The sequence below is a fragment of the Thermobia domestica genome, chromosome 18 (genome assembly GCF_964235325.1).
Source record: "Thermobia domestica chromosome 18, izTheDome1.hap1.1, whole genome shotgun sequence".
NCBI lineage: Eukaryota > Metazoa > Arthropoda > Insecta > Zygentoma > Lepismatidae > Thermobia > Thermobia domestica.
In genome coordinates, this window is record NC_137471.1 from 180,978,590 (window position 1) to 181,001,851 (window position 23,262).

A 23,262-nucleotide genomic window follows, 5' to 3' on the forward strand; every position below is an offset into this window, starting at 1 on the left:
TTTCTGTCATTAGAAAACAGTGCAAGAAGAATGGTTGCAACATCAGTTTAAGTGGAATAAAAAATGTTATTAAAAAGTACAAAGGCAACGAAGCTCCACCATTTGGATCACCAACGAAGTTGCCTAGGAAGCGGGTATGCACCAAGACCACCTCCACCATGCCGAGGAAACTTCGCAAAATGGCAATGCAAGAAAATCCGCCAACACAAAGGTGTATGGCTAATCGTCTTGACATGTCTTTGGGGACTGTGAGCCGGAAGTTATAGCATTAACTCAACCTGGAAAAGTCATGAAAGTGTCGCGGCCATCTTCTCACGGATGCCCACCAAAAGGAACGAAAGTGTAACGCCCGGAAGCTGCACGAACGGCATCTGGCAAAACAAAGGTATATGTACGTCGTAACGCTCGATAAAGCATGGATTTATCTTTCCGATTGCGGCAAACCGAGAGACATTAGGTACCGAGAGAAAGACGCCAAGAACTTCAGAAGGTGGGTCTGTGTCTGTAAGGAATCCTTCCCAAAAGGGTTCATGGTAGTTACTGACTACTGTTACCGAGGTAAACTGAAGATTCGTAGGTTGGCGAAGAACTGCAAAATAAATTCGCAGTATTTTCAGGAGCAGATCATGCGGCAGATCTACGAGCATGAGATTCCAACAATGTACGGAAATGACGCCAATCTGATGCGCATTCACATGGACAAGGCCTCATCACATATCTCACGATCGTCTCTCGCATTTTACAGGGAGATGGACGAGGGAAGTGGTATACAGGTGATAGCTTTCAATGAGATACGTGTTAAATCTCCAGATGTAAGTCCTATGGACTATTGTGGATTTGGATTGCTGAAACGGGCTTTGGGAAAACGGCGTGTGACAACTGTGGAAGGACTTTGGAAAGCTGTGCAAAGGGAATGAGACAAGATTCCCCTCCCAGTACTTCAGAGAAGCTTATTACAGTGGAGATTACGCTGTTGGGCTATTGTTAGGAACCAAGGGAAACACACCGAGCACTTACGGACCTGGCGCCATGGATTCTTCTAAATTTTTAGCTAAGTCGAAACTGGCAAAATGTAGACTGAACAACCTCTGTATTACTGCTCAAAAAGTTGTTTATCTGGATTACCACTAGTTTCAGTATACTCTCTCTATAATCAGAATTCTTCATAAGGCAAGAGACAGGTGGATGGCAAGGATGGATTTGCTTTTAAAGTCCTGTGTAATGTGATTTCATGCGAGTTTGTTTCAAATACTTTATTCTCATTTGTCAAAGATCTTTTATCTCCATTTAATCTTTGTGTTCTGAATGAAAACTGATGTCTTATGAGTAATGAGATATACATAAATAGCGATTTGCTCCAAAATCAATTGACAGAAAAACCTCCACTCGAGGGTACATAAAGTAACTACCTACAGGTATGTTTTCCATTAATTTCAGAATTTTTTCTGCATTGATTCTATTTCATTTTATTTGTAGTAATTGACTTAGATAGCATGGGAAAAAATTGTGCTTCATGTTACTGATATTTCAAGGTTCATTAAATAAATAACCGGAAAACTTGTATAAAAAATACAAAACTTCGACAGGTTCCTTTTTGTGTGTGTGTGTCTTAGATCTATTATCAGATGGGCCTGGCACGCCTGCTTCGTGAACGGGATGCTGCACATCAGTGAAACAAGATGGCAACACCCTTGTAGGTTTGCACCAACGTAGAAGAACAGAGTGTCATTAGATTTGTTCGCTGAAGGATTGAAACCAATCGAAATTCACCGTCGGATGGTAGTGCAATATATTGAAAGTTGCTTGCGTCGAACACAAGTGTACGTGTGGGCAGATAAGTCGAAACGGAATTAGCAGATGCAGCGTACTGGGCGCGGCGAATCTTCAATACTTGTTATATCCCGTTTGAATTCATCTGCCCACTCGTACACTTGTGTTCGACTCAAACAACTTTCAACATATTGCACTTCCATCCGACGTTGAATTTCGATTGCTTTCAACCCTTCACTTAGGAAAAATGTAATGGAGAAGAGAAATGGACACTCCTCTGTTCCACGTTGACACAAACCTGCAAAAATGGCGCCATCTTGTTTCACTGATTCCCAGCATCACGTTCGCGAGACGGGTGTGCTAGGCCCATCTAATAATAGTTGTAAGACTCAACCAAAATATAACAAACAAGCACATACTCTGTCTAAGCTTTCTATTTTTTATAAAACTTTTCCGGTTATTTATTGAATGGGCCTTGTATTTGTGATTCACAAAATCATAAAGAAGGTATTTATAATTATGTTGCAAACTATTGTTGAATTTATAATTATTCCAGAACAAACAAATTATAAATATTTGTTTTCTCATATCTGCGGATACGGACAGGGATTTATGAGTGCGGGTAGAGATGACGCGGATTTCATATTTCTATATCCAACCAGACCACTAATTATAGATTAGTTTAAAATTTACAACAGCATAATTCAACTTCTTTCTTACCTAACTTAACAGCATAAGCTGTGGACAAAACAGTTGTTTTCAGAGACGTTTCGTCTTTACATGAGATGTCTTACTGTCTTCAGCAATAAGAACCAATCCTAAGACGACGATCATAGTCCCACACCACCACAACAACGATGTTCCTTCCTTGAAAAACAGTATTCCTAGGGCAGCCTACAACGATACATTATTATTAATATAAAAATATTGAGTATTAACCAGCTCAAAAAATTAAGCAAAAAATCATAATACATGCAATTTGTTATTTCTACAATATTCTCTATAAAATCATTTAATCTCTCGAAAATTTCTGAACGAGCATCTGATTTATGCCCAGGTTTCCTCATTTATTGGTACTTACATCGTAAGTGCTTACTCCTCCATTCACTTTAATGACAAGTTTGCAGACTACTGTTTACATTTGAAAACACACTCTCCCCCCACTTTTCCGAAGTCTTTTAGCTACAAAAATTATTGTCCTTGATTTGAAAAAACTTTAAATTTTTCTACTACACACACTTCAAAAAAACTTGACAAATACATCTCGACGGTGTTAAGATAAAACGTCGTAAGCCACATTTCCAACTATTTCTAAGCAACCTCGAAATTCCATTTACATCCTTGCAAGACACAAGTATAAAAAGTGATTTATCTGCCTTAATAACACACACAAGCTTACAATATTTTTCTCACCTATGGCCTGACCTATAGTGAGCTGAATAAGACAAAAATCCACATTTTCAATTTTTTGAGAGTTACGACCTTTTACCTAACACCGTCGATCTAATGTTCTAAAACTGGCCACTGAGCAGCGGAGGGTAGTGCTAGCCATACAAACAAGACAAAAACATATGATATTTAATCTTCAGGGTCTTTTTCTGGTCGTACAGAAGCAAATTATTCAGCAACAAAGTGTATAATACAAAGAGTTTTTCATTGTTTGACGTAGACTAGCGTACCATTTGTAATTATCAACCATGAGATTAGTGTTCAAATGCAACATCCGGATACACTTTTTTCATTATTGATTTTTTTCTGACAAGTGTCCTTTCATGAAAGTATAACCGCACATGTGCTTACAATACTTCTTTGCATCTGTAGTCCCTTTGTTCTAGTGTACCAACATCGGGACTCGAATCAGGGCTCACGTGCACTGAATGCCGACAAATATGCGCATACCAAGGTAGTTAGGAGGCTCATGCGAATTGAATTGAGCCTCCCAACACCTTGCTATGAGCATATCATGCATAAATATGTTATGTAACTTTTCAGAGTTTATTTCAGAACATCTACAAAGGCCGCAGTGTTTCAGTGGTGGAGTGTTCACCTCTGGTGCGTGGGGTCCCTGGTTCGATCCCAGCTCATGCCAAGTGGACTTCATGGTGGACAAACAGTATGCGTGGCTTTCCTCGGGCTTACCCGTTTTCTCCCACTTTATTAATTTGATTATTTGCACTCATTTTTCATCACGAACGTCTCCTTTAGCCTAGCCGGCATAACTATGAGACGTAAAACTGAAAAGAACATTTACAACTTTATGGCCACTTTCCAGCACAAATTAAACACGTTCAAACAGTTACATTGTACGCAAGTATGCTTATTTCTGTCTCTGCTCACTATTCTTACGTGCATTCATTATTTTCTTTTACGATTAACTCGAGGTAACATTTTGCACCATGAAAAGAAATAGAACTAGTGGTGGAATTTAAACACGAATCGTCTGATTGCCAGTTATACACGCTGTCCCTATTCCACGCCGAGCAATGACGTCTTCCTCTATTAGAAGTTCTGTTACCACGTGACATGCGATGTTGCAATGTCATCATATTCTTAGCAGACTCTATCGCTGAACCAAGGCTCAGGAGGAAACCTTAAGATTTCGTCGTCTTAACATTTAGCATCACTCCTTCGGAAGTACCTCACCATGTCGTGTTATCAAAACACGTTTTCAGAAAAAAAAAAAAAAGGGAAAATATTTGGAATTGATGGATCGTATACAACCCTCATTCTAAAGACAGTGATGTACAAACGATAAATATCTAGTAATTACGCAACAAGTGCAAACTTTCTGTGAAAATTTCTTTAAAACATAAATCAATAATAATAATAATAATAATAATAATAATAATAATAATAATAATAAAAGTTAAGTAGGCTTTCAGCTTGTTTTACTTTTCACTTTGTTTATAAATCTTTAAGAACTAGAATGTATCATGAATATCTCTCAAACAAAAATTTTCAGATGAAACTGACGACGTTCTAGGTCTCAAGATCAAGAAGGAACAATCAACAGTCCATTCATTATGACTTTAATCTTTACTCTGATTCCAATTCACAGATATCCTCCTAATTTTGAGCCTATGGCCAACCGGAACTGAAAGAACTCAAGCGTGTCTTAATACCTAGTCAAAGTCACATCGTTCTTTCCGAAGCTTTCCTGAATTGAGCAGTGAACGCCTTGAGGCAGGTGTACACAACGACCACCATTATTAACACATCCACTTCAAAAGCTCCAACCTCACCGCATCTAATGCTCCTTACCCTATGCTTGGCTGCTTGGGGAAAGTATATCTAACCCATCATATTAACATATGCCAACATGTTGGACCCAAATCCGGACGTTGACATATACAATTTTATCCACACATAACTCAATGTATTAATAACCATATTAGCATGGGGGCAATTTGAAGAGTTTTCTCATAGTAACCTTAACCATTTAAATTTTAGGTAGAGCAAATAATTAGTTAAGATGGATGAATTAGATTGTAGAAATAAAAGTAAAGATATCAGATTAGAATATTACCAAATCTGGTGCTGAGGCCTTACGTTAAAATTTATAATAGCTGTCATATGAATTTTGAAGATAGGATAAGAATTAAACGAATTTTGAGACAAGGTCGAATAATAAAGTGTGATATCAATTAATAACCAGCATTGTACTCACCCAGACTTTGACGAGTGAAAATTTGAGATGTCAATCCTTCCAGTCAGACGGTCACTTCAGAACTCCCTTTGAGTTCCCTACTCTTTTTCCACCTACCTTTTCTTCCTACTTTTGGTAGCGTCATTTCTTCCGCTTACCATTACATTTTTAGACTTACTTCATAACGTGAAGTGGGAAGTGTTATTCTTTCCTTGATACATTGCTACGTAACATATTTTTATATTTCCTATTTAGAAGAATGTTTTAACTAGACATAGTTTTAAATTATTATGAGACTTCCTTGATTTCTTTGCATGTGTGAATGACCTACAGCACCAGACTGGGAATTGGATTTTATTTGCAGTTAATATAACAAGGTTTACAAAATATTGAAGTCAAAAACCAATAAAATATTAATCGCCATTCACAAAAATGCTTTAGTCATATTACATTCCTCCCCGCTTGGATATTCGGCATTTCCAATGTCGATATAAATATTTAAAAATCAAAGTAACACCAAAACCCTAAAAAAATTGAATATATGTATATGACGTTTTGTTAAAGTAAAATTCAGTTTGTGGCAAGCTAAAATAAATGAATTATAAAACACTGCTTAGTCCCAGATAATCATATCAAACGTAGAAAGGAAGACGTTATGATTACGTTTGCATATTGCAAGGTCAGTAATACAGTCACAAGAATATGCATGCGTCCTTGCAATGTCACATGTAAAAAAATCTCCACACAGCAAAACAGAATATAGGTCAGTTTTATATTGTTTGTGTTCTGTGATGGAGTGAATTGTATTTGGTTTTTTAAGATTTGTTCGCTGATATATTGGTAACTAAGTATTTATATCATTATATAAAAACAAAATTCACTTGTTTTTTTTAGTTAAGATGGATGAATTAGATTGTAGAAATAAAAGTAAAGATATCAGATTAGAATATTACCAAATCTGGTGCTGAGGCCTTACGTTAAAATTTATAATAGCTGTCATATGAATTTTGAAGATAGGATAAGAATTAAACGAATTTTGAGACAAGGTCGAATAATAAAGTGTGATATCAATTAACAACCAGCATTGTACTCACCCAGACTTTGACGAGTGAAAATTTGAGATGTCAATCCTTCCAGTCAGACGGTCACTTCAGAACTCCCTTTGAGTTCCCTACTCTTTTTCCACCTACCTTTTCTTCCTACTTTTGGTAGCGTCATTTCTTCCGCTTACCATTACATTTTTAGACTTACTTCATAACGTGAAGTGGGAAGTGTTATTCTTTCCTTGATACATTGCTACGTAACATATTTTTATATTTCCTATTTAGAAGAATGTTTTAACTAGACATAGTTTTAAATTATTATGAGACTTCCTTGATTTCTTTGCATGTGTGAATGACCTACAGCACCAGACTGGGAATTGGATTTTATTTGCAGTTAATATAACAAGGTTTACAAAATATTGAAGTCAAAAACCAATAAAATATTAATCGCCATTCACAAAAATGCTTTAGTCATATTACATTCCTCCCCGCTTGGATATTCGGCATTTCCAATGTCGATATAAATATTTGCATGATTTAATTCCTTACTCATATATGTGTGGCTTCGGGATCGATATCTATATTTTAAACGGAAAATTGTTCTATAACGTGTTTCTAACACGGGCGCTAGCCACAAAATTCGGCGCTTATTCCACCATAACATATGCCAACATGTTGGACCCAAATCCGGACGTTGACATATACAATTTTATCCACACATAACTCAATGTATTAATAACCATATTAGCATGGGGGCAATTTGAAGAGTTTTCTCATAGTAACCTTAACCATTTAAATTTTAGGTAGAGCAAATAATTAGTTAAGATGGATGAATTAGATTGTAGAAATAAAAGTAAAGATATCAGATTAGAATATTACCAAATCTGGTGCTGAGGCCTTACGTTAAAATTTATAATAGCTGTCATATGAATTTTGAAGATAGGATAAGAATTAAACGAATTTTGAGACAAGGTCGAATAATAAAGTGTGATATCAATTAATAACCAGCATTGTACTCACCCAGACTTTGACGAGTGAAAATTTGAGATGTCAATCCTTCCAGTCAGACGGTCACTTCAGAACTCCCTTTGAGTTCCCTACTCTTTTTCCACCTACCTTTTCTTCCTACTTTTGGTAGCGTCATTTCTTCCGCTTACCATTACATTTTTAGACTTACTTCATAACGTGAAGTGGGAAGTGTTATTATTTCCTTGATACATTGCTACGTAACATATTTTTATATTTCCTATTTAGAAGAATGTTTTAACTAGACATAGTTTTAAATTATTATGAGACTTCCTTGATTTCTTTGCATGTGTGAATGACCTACAGCACCAGACTGGGAATTGGATTTTATTTGCAGTTAACATAACAAGGTTTACAAAATATTGAAGTCAAAAACCAATAAAATATTAATCCCCCTTCACCAAAATGCTTTAGTCATATTACAATATTATTCTTCAACAACTGAATATCCTAATTGGTTACTTACCAATAAATCCACCAGTGGGAAAATTCAAAATCTCCACATGTTGATTGATTGAAATCGCTTAAAGTGAGAGGTGAGCCCAACCTCCCTTTATTTTAAAGAATATATATTTTAGGATGAATTACGTATATTTTCGGGACTTTTATGGACCCTAGCATTTATTTTGTTTAAGACTTACGAGTAACTGTTATTGTTTGGAGTTGAAATTTAAGATAAGTACTTAATTCACCCGGTGCTGATGAAACACATATATTTCAATATTTCTTGAAAATTATTTTAATCGAACAGGATATATGCTTTATATAAGGCTTCTAAATGGGATATACCGTATCGTTTGGCTGAAATCAGTCAGGGGGAAACGGGGCTGAACTCACCCATCTTAAAAAGAACAAAATGAAATGAAATCTTTAAGTTTTACGTTCCACGCTTATGCTGGCTACGCTAAAGGAGACGGTGATGTTAAGAAATGAATGAAATGGCAGAATGAAGGAAGTGGGAGGAAACAGAAAAAACTACGAGGAAACCCACGCACACGACGTTTGTCCACCACAAAGTTCACTTGGCGCGAGCTGGGATCGAACGAGGGACCCCATGCAACAGAAATGAACGCTCCACCACTGAGCCATTGCAGCCCCTCATCTTAAAAATATGTTTAGATGTACCTTCCCTACACATTATCAAATATATATTGAAAATGGTATGTGCTTTCTTTCAGTTATCCAATTTTATCTACTGTTTGGGATTGTGTCAGTCACGGGCAAGGAGGCATATCCATCTCCTTGTTTAAGAGCATGTTCGCTTCTTCAAGCTGACTTTTGTTTACTTTTAGAAAACAATGAAAACAGATTAGTTTCGAATTAGCTACTTTTATGGATTTTTAATGAAATGTTTGATGATAAAGGTTCTGAAAACCTCAAATTTAAAAGACCTCAAGTCTTTCGCTTGATTGTACAGTGCGAGCATTGTGTGTTATTGAATCATGAGAAATAGGAAATGACTCGTATTGCCTTTAAGAAACGATCATTTCAACCTACCTTTTAGTTCGCTGAATAATTTTACTTCGCCTTGTGGTAAGTTGATTGTGAGTTCAGCGTCCCATGAGCATCTAGGCCATATGAGACGTGAACCTACAGCTTAAAGTGGGATCCAAACCACATGAGCGCGCCGATTATATAGCTACGAGAGAGTTCATTTCGTCCTTTTTTTTTCTTTTAGCTTTCTGTTATTATTAAGATGTGTTAGTTGAAATAACTCTCCAGATTATTACAATATTATTTTAACACTTAAATTCACTAAAAATTACATATGAAAAGACGAATAAAAATAAAAGTACTTAACTACCTGTTCGGTTGCGTAGGGCTTGCTGTCTCTTTTTCAGTTTCGTTTTTAACGATTATGAAATTGAATTAAAAGACGGTAATAACTGAATGGCAAAATGATTACATGTGCTAAACGAGATTCCAGCCCCGGCTGGAACTATTAGAGCCGGTTACTCTAACGCTTCAGGTTCAGAGCAGTCAACTATATCAGCCGAGTTTCTTCATTATGACTTGTAAACCAAATGCTCAAAATTTAATGAATATTTAACATATCACACGAATTCAGTATCTCGACACATAAATAATAATAATAATAATAATAATAATAATAATAATAATAATAATAATAATAATAATAATAATAATAATAAATGTATTTATATGTAGAGGTAGGGAATTTGTGTGATGTGTACGAAATAGTTCCTCACTATGGAAAAGGATTTATAAACAATGTTCTCAAGATTTTTTCGTTGTCTTCTATCCCAGTCCTTCGAAATCTTATAATATACACAAACAGAGGGCAGCGGTTGCGTAGTTCAAAAGGCATTTTAGCTGTCAGCTTAGAGACCCAGGTTCGATCCCAGTGGGCCGGAAAGTTTTTCTCTCGTTCTATCTTCGTTCTTATACAGCTGACGTTGGAGAAGTGAAGAGGACCTCCTAGTGGTCAATACAATGGCTGAATGAGCGCTAAAGTCAAGAAAATATGAAACCCACACAGACCTTGAGCCTGTCCCAAATGGGTTCGATTCCCGGTGAGGTAGCATTAGCAATTTGAACGCATTACGGTGATTCGGACTTCTCGTCAAACTGTAAATCTATGTCTTATTATAGCCTTGGCCTCAGGATATCAACACACAAACAAACAAACAAACAACCTATCTTATACCGCTGGTAGAACATGTTCTTTCAAAATGAATTTTCTTTTAGTTTAACGTCCCAGTCTTTCCTTTGGACTAAATTAGTCGGATGGTTAATGAAAGTGACTGATTTTGAAATTCAGTCTTCTATGTTCTCACCGGGAATCAAACGTGGACCAAGTACAGCAAAGGATGGAGGTTTTGTTTGAGAGCTGGTGTTAAAGACAGGGCAAGTCTCGCTATTAGAAGCCTAGTCCTATGTTGGTAATTAAGAATAATATGGATAACAAATAATATTTTCCACGTATCCATGATTTCTTCGATGGAGAATATTGCATAGCACAGAGAAAATGTGACTTGTTTTAAAATTTATGTCATCAAAAGAAAGGGACAGAAACCGACAATTCACACATAAAGATAAACTTTTTCTCAAATGGATGTGATTGACATAATCGGAAAAGAAGAAAACAACAAACAATGGACAACAACCATGATGAGTCAAGTAAATTTAGTTACTTTTTTTTTTCAACACAGCGTTTTATCCCGATTTCTTGCTTCTAGCTATTAATGAAACTCAGAAAACAATCCCACCGAGAATACACAACTAGTACTACTAAAATAGAACATGGTCGAACTTTTTTTCATGGAAACCAATATACATCTAATACATAAAATTGAAAGTGACTATATTTGTCACTTCGTAACTCTTGAACCATCAGACCGATCTCGATCAAATTTTTAACATAGATGAGGTTCGGACCTGGGATGGTTTCTATCATTTCACTCTGACGGTGCAAGGTAGGAGAGGGAGAGAGGGATAATTATTCGATCAATTATTCCATTAATTACTTTATTTGAATATTCGAATAAGGAATTACTCGAATTTTAACACCACTAATAGTGATTGACATTGTGCTTGAAATGACGTAGTTGTGAGGAAATGTTTTAAAAAGTGCCGCTTTTATCTGGTTTATAACACTAGAGAAATATTTTTAAACAATGTTTTGAATAATTTTCGGAAAATGATAAATTTCGCTTATTTGTAATGATATTAGGTTACTTTAGGTTACTGTAGGTTAGGTCTTGCATTTTTCATTTGTCCTGTAATTTTTTAAATTTATTTTTATGTACTTCTCGACTTCTTCTGCTAAGCACTGACCATATTTTATAGCAGTTGTAATTACAAGTTTCCCCATTTTCATCAGTTTAAGCAATGTTGTATACTTTACCAATGTTCATCATGTCTCCGGAACGGCTTGAGACATCAAATTCCTGCATTATGATTTTTATGTTTAATGGAAAGTATGTATGTAATTGAAAATAATACTTATCGAAGTACTTCTCCGAAATAAAAAAGCTTTTAAAAATATAATTTTTCAATCCCTTGTAACTTTGTATCTACTTATTAGAAATACGTCATATCATGGTCACATTATTCAACATTAAGGTATTCCAATGTGCATTGACGCATCTTTCTCAACTACGTTATTACTATTAAAGAAGTCTCCGAAGTTTGGTTGTTTTTCGATGTTTGTTATACTGTAACAGTTCGTTTAAGATGTAGATTTCAAATTTGTAATAATCTGATGTCACTTTAAAAATATAACTTTACGTTGAGTTGGCAACATTGTTATTTGAGAGTATTGTGGAATACGTAAAACAATGTCCCAATGTCTGTATGTGCATGGATCAAAATTTCATCGATTTTTACTCATTAGTTTAAAAGTTACGAGAGTGTTTCAAGTTAAATATTGTACTATATGGAGGTTATATAAATTCTAAGCCTAGCTAAGACTTATTAGATCCAGACATGTAATACCCTTAAGCCGTATTTATTGAATCTTCCTATGATGTCATACCAAATTTGGTATTAATATCGAGTTTTATTCTGTTGTTATACTGGTCCAGAAAGACACAAGAGTGAGCAAAGTGTGACCAAATGAAGCATAGGCAAGAGCTGTTATTGAATATCACCACAAGAAAGATTTAAGGCCGCAGAAGATCACGCCGACATGGTTGCTACTTTAGGTGATAGTGCCTCTTCATGTCATAGTGAAGAAATGGACAACCGAATTTAAGAGGAGGAGAACTTCCAATAAAAATGACATTCGATCAGGAAGGTCCGTGGAAGCACAAACTCGGGAGAACATCGACAAAATGCATGAAATCATCATGAATGATTGGCGAATGGCCATTACGCAGATTGCTGAGGCAGTGGACTTATCTACTGTAAGTGTTAATCGAATTATCACTCAGCATCTGCTTAGGAATGAGCAAGGTTTCCGCGAGATGGTTTCCAAATCTTTTGGCACTTACCACAAGCTCACTACACGCAACATTTCAAGGGACAATCTTCACCTTTTCCAGATACCTTTCGCACTCGATTCATAACAGTAAATGAGACCTGGGTTCACCATTACCAACCACAGTCTAAAGTTTCAAGTAGTGAAAACATCCATCTCTTCTCCCCGTTTAAAGGCCAAGTTAGTGCCCTCAGATGAAAAAGCGATGGCTATAGTTTTCTGAATTCGGAAGAGATAGTGACGGTGAATTATCTTCCAAAGGGGTGAACAATGACTGCGGAGTAATGCAGGTCTTTTACGACAGCTGCGTAATAATATCGGCAGAAGCTTCGTGGGAAATTGAAAGCAAGTGTGCTTCTCCATCAAGACATTACCCCTAGTTACAAGCCAGTCATAGCAATGCAGCAATTCACAATTGCGGTTACAGATTGGTCCTCCACCTTATTCACCTGATTTGACACCTCTTTTTAAAGCTGAAAAAGGTATTGGAAGGCACACATTTTGGCACTGACAATGACGTCATGCATGTCGTAGATTAAATTTTACACACCTTCGACAAAACGGCATTAACGCAGTTGAACATCGATGGGCAATATGTGTTGACTCGTCAGCGGACTATGTTGAAAGTAACAATATCCATAAACTCTTTGCTGCTCCGTTCATAAATAGGCTTATAACTTTTGTAACAACCGTCGTACAGTACTATGCTAAAATATTGATATATGTGTGTGTGAGTGTGCGCGCGCGTGAGTGAACATGTGTTACTGTGCACTGTGCATAAATACTTCCGTTTTCTCATTTCTTTCTTATTAAAATTAAAACTTTTAAGATTTGAATATCAACGAGACTAGTATCTATCTAAAGTAAAAGTGCTCACTAAGTAGTCGTATTGCTATATGTAAACATTCCTTCGACGCAGGGTGCCTTTGTTAGGGGAGGTAAACACAATAGAAACCTTTTGTATTTGTAATAGTGAAGCACCAGTGGGGCGCCCGGAGACAATGGGTAGAGAGTATAGTTGTATAGAAATACACTATTGTTTAAATGACATATGATGACAGGTAATGGTTGTTGTACTATTGTATGTATAGGAGTGACACAAAAGAGAATAATAAAAGATGTCAAAGTTGTAAAGATAAATGATTTTAAAAAAAACCTTGGAAACTTGTTGAACAATGTGAAGCTTGTTATAAAGAATAATAAAAGAGAAACCTTGGGAAAATCAATTGAACAAGGGTATAAAGAAATAATAGAACTATAGAATACTTTGCAGGTGTATGTAAAGAATAATAAAAGAGAAACCTTGGGAAAATTAATGAACAAAGGGTAGTTTGTTATAAAGAATAATAAAAGAGAAACCTTGCAGGTGTATGTTTTAAAATAATAAAAGAGAAACCTTGGGAAAATTATTGAACAAGGGTATAAAGAAAGAATAAAGCTATAGAATACTTTGCAGGTGTATGTAAAGAATAATAAAAAGAGAAACCTTGGAAACTTGTTGAACAATGCTAGCTTGTTATAAAGAATAATAGAACTATAGATTACTTTGCAGGTGCATGTAAAGAATAATAAAAGAGAAACCTTGGAGCTGTATGCGTTAAAGAATAATAATTTAGGTGACGAACAATAGTGGATTGTTATAAAGAAAAATAAAAGACTTTTTAACCGGGCGGTGGCGGAAACGCGAACGCGGCGTGGGGGGCGCGAACGGTTGGGCGCGGATGGTAATAAACTTGAAAATGAAGTAAAAGAAAGGATGATTTACCTTGAACGTATATATGAAAAGAATTTTGGGATTTTTGTTTTGTTAGTGCAAAGAACAGTTTTTATGTTTTTGTATTGTGTTATTAACATGCTTAAATATTGTTTTGAAAAGGAATAGGTGACTTGTATGAACTTGATGGTACTGGAGGACGCCATCTTGTTTGTTTGAACTGTTTAAATACGGGAGTTTTGGAAAATGTTGTATGTATTTTAGCTATGGCTGCTATACAGAAAGAAGATTTCGTGTATGCGGATGAAGAGACGATGTTTTGTCCACCGTGTGTGGAGAATAACCCGAAGACCGAGAATAGCAATTTATCGGTAAACGGCAGAGCAGACTCTCCAGAGAGTGTAAAAACTATTTATTTATCATCTTCGGATGATGATGATAATGATATTGAAGATGAAGAATTTGTGGGAGGATCACCATCCTTATTATCGAGGACATCAAGGTTTTGGAGTTTGAATTGCCGCTGTAATAATTATAAAGTGGACACGAAGTGCATTGTGAAATTGATTAAAGAGTGGGAAACAGATAAAATGTTAATTTGTAGCGGATGTTATGAAAGTGTTAACAATCAAATGGCCGATGAGTTTATTCATGAGTGATGAAGAATTGGTGGAACGTGCTATATTAACTTTAATAGATATAGAAGTTGAAGAACTGTTTTATACATATGCCAAATCGCATATAATAGGCATATGTACTCAAGAATTGTTTTATGAATTATACTATGATTTGGTTGAAGAAAGGGATAACACATTTTTAAGTGAGGTAATTGAAATTTTTAGAATGAAAGACAGAAAACATGTGTGAACTGATCTACAGATGAAAACTGAACTTTGTGTTTATGTTTGTGTATAGACATATAAAAGTGAAAGAAAGAATTAAATTTTAAACTTTTAACTATATATGTATACATATTACGTATTTTGAAAATTTTGTGTATCATGTAGTGAAGAACATATTAGTGAAGTTTGTGTTTTAAAAACTATAAGTGCATACTTACGTTTTAATAATAATATTTCTTGTGAACAATGTTTATTTCATCATGATATTGAACTTTTGCTGTAGAATATTTATCCAATGATATAACTTTGATTGATTTATTTGAAGAACATTATAGTGAAATTTTAAGTATAAACTTTACACGCAAAACGCGTGAACACCGAATTTGTTGTTACGTTTTTTTGTTAGAAAACAAGATGCAACCTTTTATTGTAAAGATGCAGAAAAATCACTTGGATTAAAAATATTTTTCTAATATCTAAAATTTTTTATAACATTAATTGTATTGTATACAAAGAAGAAATAATAATAATTATTATTTTATGTATTGATTGATAATAACATTAAGTTTTTTTTGTTAATGTAATTTTATTGTATTTTGATGAAAATATAAAGAAATAAACTTTTGCATTATAATAATTTTTATTGTTTTTCTTTTTAAAATGGTTAATGAAATAAATAATTAGAAAAATTTGAAAATGATTGCAAGTAACATTTGTTTGATATTTTTCTTTTGCATTTACTTATATTATTTTACAATTAGTATTGTTTCACATGTTTGCATTTTTTTAATTTTTCGTAATATTATTTTATATTTTAAGAAAATATTTAAAGATAAATACAAATAATAATAAAATATATACGTAGATAAAAGTTTAATACTTAAATAATTTATGTTAAAAAGAAATGACTTTTGAAAATACTAAATTACTTTAACACTTTGTATTGCCGTGTTAAAAATTGCAAAGAAAACTTTACATTTGTATTTTATCGTTTGTTTTGGATAAACTTTTTTTTGTATTATGTAGAAAATGTTTGGAGAATTTCTTTTATTAACTGAACTGTTTATTTTTAAAGTTACGTATTATCAACAGAATTGTTTTACGAAAAGTATTTATTTATTTAACTTTGCGCATTAAATTGCACAAACATGTTGTGTGAACTAATAAAATTGATTTGAAAATAATAAAATGTAAAAACTTAGAAAAACATATATTAATATTTATTGTGTTTTGGATATAAAACACAATTTTATTTTGTTTGATGTTAGTATACTTTTAAAATACATGTAAACATACATACATACCTGCATAATGAAAAGCAAAACATATGTCGCAGTTGGAAGCTCTGTTAGCCAATGGAAACTGTTCACCAATGGAGAGCAAAATACCAACTTATAACACGCATGCGCATTCGTTAAAAGTTTATACGCATGCGCAAATTTATTTATAAAAGGAAAACACATAATGCAGTTGAAAGCTGTGCTAACCAATGGAAAGTAAATACCAAGTTTGTAATACGCATGCGCATTTGTTAAAAGTTTATACGCATGCGCAAATTTATTTATGTATACACAAGAAGAATACTTAAATAGAATAGTATTTGTGAAGATGTGTAGTAGAAAAGTATCCCATTCCGAGTATATTTCGCCACGAGAGAAAGAACTTAAACTTATTAATAGGAAGAAAGTTATTTGTGAAGTGAAATTATTATATCCTAATGAAGAACATGGTAATTCGTTTAGAAGATTTTATCGAAATGACGATGAAATACAATTTGAAAAAGTGTATCCTAATTCACATATTGAAATTCGTGAATTAGATATTGTAAACTGTAAATGCAATCGGTTTAAAGTAAGTAAGTTGTGCATAAAAGAACTTTTTGAAAATTATAAACTGAATGAACCACTACTTTGTTGTGCTTGTTCATTAAGAATACCAGATGAGCGTCTTCATTTAATTATTAGCATATAATAATCGATTAAAATGTGCTGTGTGGGAATTTGTAATTAAGAAGACAACTCGTGACATAGTGTTTGAATTGTATTTGAAGAAACATTGTTTAGACGATAATTACAAACGAAACAAAGCGCTTTTAAATAGATTTAATTTATCATATGAATCACTTACATTTTGTGATACTTATATTTCTGAGTTAGTGGAAGTGTTTTTAAAAAGTGACAAAAATGTCTACAGGAATCAGACCGTGTGTGTATAATTGTAGTTCTTTTTTTGTGAATGAACAGTGTGTGTTGGATTGTATTTCAAGATGGAAACCAGAATATAAACTTGTATGTGAAGGGTGTTTCGAAAACTCTCATATTATAGAACACCATGATTGTATTACTGGGGAGTATGAAATGATGTGCTTTAATGCATGGCGTGTTATGGTACGTGGGCGTACTTTTGATGAACTGTATGAAATTTTTTCATCATATCATGATATTGAAATAGATGATTGGACCTTTATTTTTGTTATATAATATTTTATTAAACAAAAGTTATGTTGATTTAATTACAGAGCTTTTCTTAGAAAAAGATTTTGCTTACAATTTTTATAATTTTTAATTTGTTTGATGTATTAGTGAAATAAGTAAACGAAGTAAAAGTTATACATTGTAAATATAGTAAATTTGAAAACAATACTTATTATAATTTTAGTATGATGAAATTGTTTACATGTACATGAATTTAAAATTAAAATAGAATATAACATTACATATTTATTTATATTATACACCTTGCAACAATTTTTATTTATATGTAATCAGTTTTAAATTGTGAAAAATTAAAATATTATTTGTATAAAATTATTTTTGTTATTTTCATTTGTTTTTTAATATATAGTTTTTAGTTTTTGTATACACAAATAGTTTGCATTGTTATGTGCAAACGGATTTACTTATAATTTTGCATGCATTGGAATTTATTTTACATACATGTTTTTATTTTATATTTGTGCATAAAATTGAATTACATAATTATTTTAATATCATTTTAATACATTAAGTAAATTAAAAAAATGAAATAACATTTGTAAAGAAAAAAAGAATAAAATAATCATGTTTGAAATACATACATAAAAAAAACTTTTGAAAGGAAAGTAGAAAAGAACTATTGTTTATATGAATACTTTAATATGATAACAAGAAATTTTAACAACGAGTTTGTTCTTTAGTATACGCAAATATTATTAGAAGTTTTTTAAAATAACTTTTTTTATTACGTAAGAGAAAAATTATTAATGAAAAAATAAGAAAGAATGTTTACAAAAAGTTTATGGAAAACTGTATTATGAACGTTATTGGTTTATGCTATTGATATTTTTCGTTAACAGTTTATTTTAATATTTCCTTAAAAGTATAACACTAGTGAAAACAAAAAAGATTTTTTAGTAAACATATACTACAAATGCCAAAAGTTATAAAATTGAAATCGCATACTACACAGTAATAAAAATACTGAAAAAAAGTATTGATCATTTGGTACCTAAAGATAGTTTTCATGGTGGAATGTTTTAATGCGTTGTACGAATGTACCAGCGAAGAGTTTGTGGCATATTATGATGTTACCAGTTTTTACCCCTGGGTAATGGCACGTAAGCCGTTGCCTATAGGAAAACCTATAATATACAAGGGGCCTGACTTTCCACAAGTGCAAAGTATTCATGGATTAGTCAAATGTACCTCCCAAAGACTTATATTTTCCAATTTTACCATATACATGTAATGATCGCCTTTTGTTTGGGTTATGGAACAAAGTGACAACAATGATACTGAGCGTGTCCTTACTGGTAGATACTGTACTCCTGAACTTCATGTGGCTCTAGATCTCGGATACAAAATTCTACAAATTATCGAAATTTTGGAATTCAAATTATTTGGATCAGAAAATAATCTGTTTAAAGATTATGTCAATTTTTTCTTAAAAATGAAACAGGAATCTTCAGGATTTCCTAGCTGGTGCAAAACTAAACAAGATCAAGAAAAATATATTGCAGACTATTATGAACATGAATCCATTCAGTTAACGGAAAATAACATTCAATCAAATCCTGGTCTAAGATATATTTCCAAAATATTTCTCAATTCCTTATACGGCAAATGGGGACAAAGAACAGATTTATCTCAATCTATAATTGTAGATACTCCAGAAAAATTTTTAAGTTATCTATGGACACCCCAATATGAGGTACAAACTGTATCATATAAAAACATTGAAAACAAAAACAAGCCATGGAAATTTTCCAATGTTGTCCTTGCAGCCTTCATCACCTCTTGGGCACGTCTAAAACTTTACGAATTAGTAACAGCTATAGATCCTGATCGTGTATTGTACTGCGACACTGATAGTATTATGTTTGTACAGCCACGTAATGAAAAGCCTCCACTTTCTTTGGGTTCCTATTTAGGTGAGTTAACTAATGAAGTTCCTGATGGGTGGGAAATTGATGCATTTAAAGGCTTAGGGCCAAAAAATTATGCCTATAGGATGAAAGAAGTTCAAACAGGGAAATTAGATTATGTATTTAAAATTAGAGGAATAACTTTAAATCATCGTACACGACAAGAAATTAACTTTGATCATTTTTATCAACTAGTTCGGGATAAAGCTGAGAAAAAACAGTTACACAATCCAGGAAGAATTGTTCGTAAGCCTGGGTTTGTCATCGTATCCAAGTTTGAAACTAAAACACATCAGAAAGTTCAAAATAAAAGACGACGATTAAATCATAACAGTATTACTGACTATAGAACATTGCCATATGGTTATCAAAGTAATAAGTGTGTTAAATGATTGGTATTCTATGTATATGTAAATAGTAGACTGTCTAAAGGTAGCATCATGGAGTAACATGGTCATATCATCATCAAATATGTCCATAAGTTTTCCTATCTGTTGGTACTTGTACGTATATATAATGTAAATATGTCAATAAGTTATTAAGAATATTCTAAGTATAGTAAATATCTTATTTAAATATATTTATATATGTATATCAATACGCCAATATTGGAAAATAGAATATTGTAGACTATATAAATACAATAAAGCGTTACAATTTACAATAATATGTTTTATTTCTCCAAACAAATATTGATATAATACGAAGTATCTGTATTCTATATAAGATAAAGGAAGAATACCTATGCTTCATATAAGGTTATGTATACGTATTTTATGTTCCTACAATAAATAACTCTAAGTTAGAAACCATAATGACGCCCTAATGTCTTCTACAAGGTGGACAAGCATCTTACAAGTAAGTAAAGGTACTAATAAATGTCATTAGAATATTCTATATGTAAATGACTTATACCACAGTGATATCCTTTGTGCTTAAAATATCAGTAATTATCTATGGTATGCTCACATTTTTAACAACGAGTTTCCAAAGGAAACGATGGAATAAAATATAGGAAAAAAATAAATAAATAATGAGTTTGCACAACAAACGAATTAATAAAATTTACAAATTACATCATATTGTGTAATATTACTGTTACTAATTTAAAATATGTTAAAGCACCTGCGTACGAGATTACAAAACGAAATGCTTTTGGGTTCGAGATTACAAAACGAAATGCGTTTGGGTACGAGACTATAAAAACTAAATGTGTTTGGGTACGAGATTACAAACTGTATTACATTCTATACAAGTAGTAGTGTTATATTCCGTGTTAACATTATTATTTTCGACGGCAAATCATAATACATTTTTTATGTTTATGTTCGGTTAAGTTTGGAACCGTTTGTGTAATACATGTATAAACATGTACACAAATTGTAAATAAACTGTTATGTTTATGTTCGGCAATGTTCGGGAAACTTCGGTTAAGTTCGACAATTTTCGTAAAACTTCGGAACCATTTGTGTGATACATTAACCAATATGTACAAAATTGTGGATACATTTTTGTTTGTTCGGCAATGTTCGTAGAACTTCGGTTAAGTTCGTGTTAACTTGTTTAAATTTTTAATTATTAGTGTTTTAAAAATAACGTTTACTACATTAATTGTAAATATTTTTAAAGTTATTACATATCATTAATGCAAAGAAAACACATTAAAATCCATCCGCCATGTTTGTTTCTTGAAACAACGCCACCTGTACCATAACATTCACATTAGTGTGTATAAGACTGTGCGTGTGTGTACATGTACCATAGCAAGTTACCGAGTGTTGTCTGTTTTTTATAACCGGCAATACCCCGCGCAGTTTCCGGGCGGCAATATTTTACGCGTCCGCGCGGCGCGCACCGCTCGCGGTAAAAAACGCGCGAAAATGGTATTTATTTTAGTAATATTATTCATTTTATCTATTTATATAAAAATATATCCTTTAATAAGCATATTTCCAAAGTTTCAAAAAAATCGACGCCATATTGTTTATGTAAATTCATTAAATTTTTATTTTAAAGTTACAATGTTCTAATCTGTATAGTAGTGTTCCTTACGTCCTAACGATTAAGAAAATACCTTTCTTTACTTTCTACAACCAATATTTTGCCGTAAAAAGCGAAAAAATAAAAAACTGTACTTTTTGAACACCCGGTATATAAATTTGAAAAAAATAAAAAGTGTTCAAGTTTATCATGTAGGGTGTCTTTCTATATAGATTTTGACCTGACAAACCGATTTCTGTAGTCCATTTTCACCTACGATCAACCGTTTAGGACTTACACCCATTTAATATTATTTTAAAGTTACATTGTTCTAATCTGTATAGTAGTGTTCCTTAGGTCCTAACGATTAAGAAAATACTTTTCTTTTGTTTGTATGACCAATAGTTTGCCGTAAAAAGCGAAAAAATAAAAAACTGTACTTTTTGAACACCCGGTATATAAATTTGAAAAAAATAAAAAGTGTTCAAGTTTATCATGTAGGGTGTCTTTCTATATAGATTTTGACCTGAAAAACCGATTTCTGTTGTCCATTTTGTTCTACCATTAATCGTTTAGGAGTTACACCCATTTAAAATTATTTTAAAGTTACAATGTTCTAATCTGTATAGTAGTGTTCCTTAGGTCCTAGCCATTAAGAAAATACTTTTCGTTTGTTTGTATGACCAATAGTTTGCCGTAAAAAGCGAAAAAATAAAAAACTACTTTTTGAACACCCGGTATAAAATCGAAAAAAATAAAAATTGTTCAAATTTATCATGTAGGGTGTCTTTCTATATAGATTTTGACCTGACAAATCGATTTCTGTAGTCCATTTTATCGTACGATCAACCGTTTACGAAATATGATCATTTAAAGTTAATATACGAAAAAATCTTAGTCTTTTTGCATCAACGCCACCTATATAGCAACGCATGTCAGTACCATGCATGCTTTTGTGCCGATAACATCAAACCGTATCGCTCTAGTGTTATTTGTACAAACGGCAATACCTCATACGCTTACCGACAAAAATATTTCCCGTCTTTTTTTTCCCGCCATATATTAGTTGTTCGTATACAGTTCCCGTATGTGCTTCAATCATCAAAGAAGACATTTTATCTTAGGTAAGTATCAACATTTTAACATTTCTATACTTCACATGTGCTTTCCCATACAGTATAATTTAGCTTTACATAGGCATATCTGAAAAATCCATTTCTATTATTTCAAATGACACATATTTTTAAAGAAAAAAATAGTCACTCAAAAGCATTTACATATTCACTTAGAATCTTAATAAACCGCGCGCATACGCCACTGATATCAACAGATAAATTATTCGTTTTCGTTCATTTAATTCAATCAATTGGTATTCGTTTTCTCATGGGTTACGACAACTTTTGCAGTTTCTGTGTTCAAAAAACATTTTTCCGTTCCTTTCAAACACCGTAAATTCCATTCAACTAGCAATAAAAAATCGCCTGAAACATCATTCAGGTTAACCTCACCCGTCTCACGCACACCAACACATGTATGCGTGCTTCCCGCATTCTATGTATCTCTCCCTCTTTTTCCTCGCATCTCTATCGCTCTTGCTCTTTCCGTCAAACTACAAACACAATGTCCCCCGCGCCTCTTCTCTCATGCACCTAACGCATTTATCCATCCTTGCACACATTCTCTTTCTCCCTCTCTTTTTCCTCGCGTCTCTATCGTTCCTTCCTTCAAAGTACAATCTCCCTCACGCCACACCTCCGCCCCGTTCCCTAGCCTGCACTCAAGCAAACTTTTTTTCTTTTTTTCCTCTGTCTGGCTTTCGCTTTCTTACGCGTTCCCGTTCATACTTTTATTGCTAGGTAAGTAACCACTCTGTCCCCTATACGCTTTTTTGCCGTTT

The 23,262-nt window shown here is 33.2% G+C and overlaps 1 protein-coding gene across 1 annotated transcript in view; it reads right to left on the reverse strand.

Annotated features, from left to right (window-relative positions):
• The window catches only part of LOC145675557 (uncharacterized), a 77,606-nt gene that overhangs the window by 14,632 nt on the left and 39,712 nt on the right, over positions 1–23,262 (reverse strand). The window contains exon 4 of the mRNA XM_081746063.1: positions 2,491–2,664. The gene's annotated coding sequence lies outside the window, so the exon portion shown is untranslated. The remainder of the gene's footprint in view (positions 1–2,490; positions 2,665–23,262) is intronic.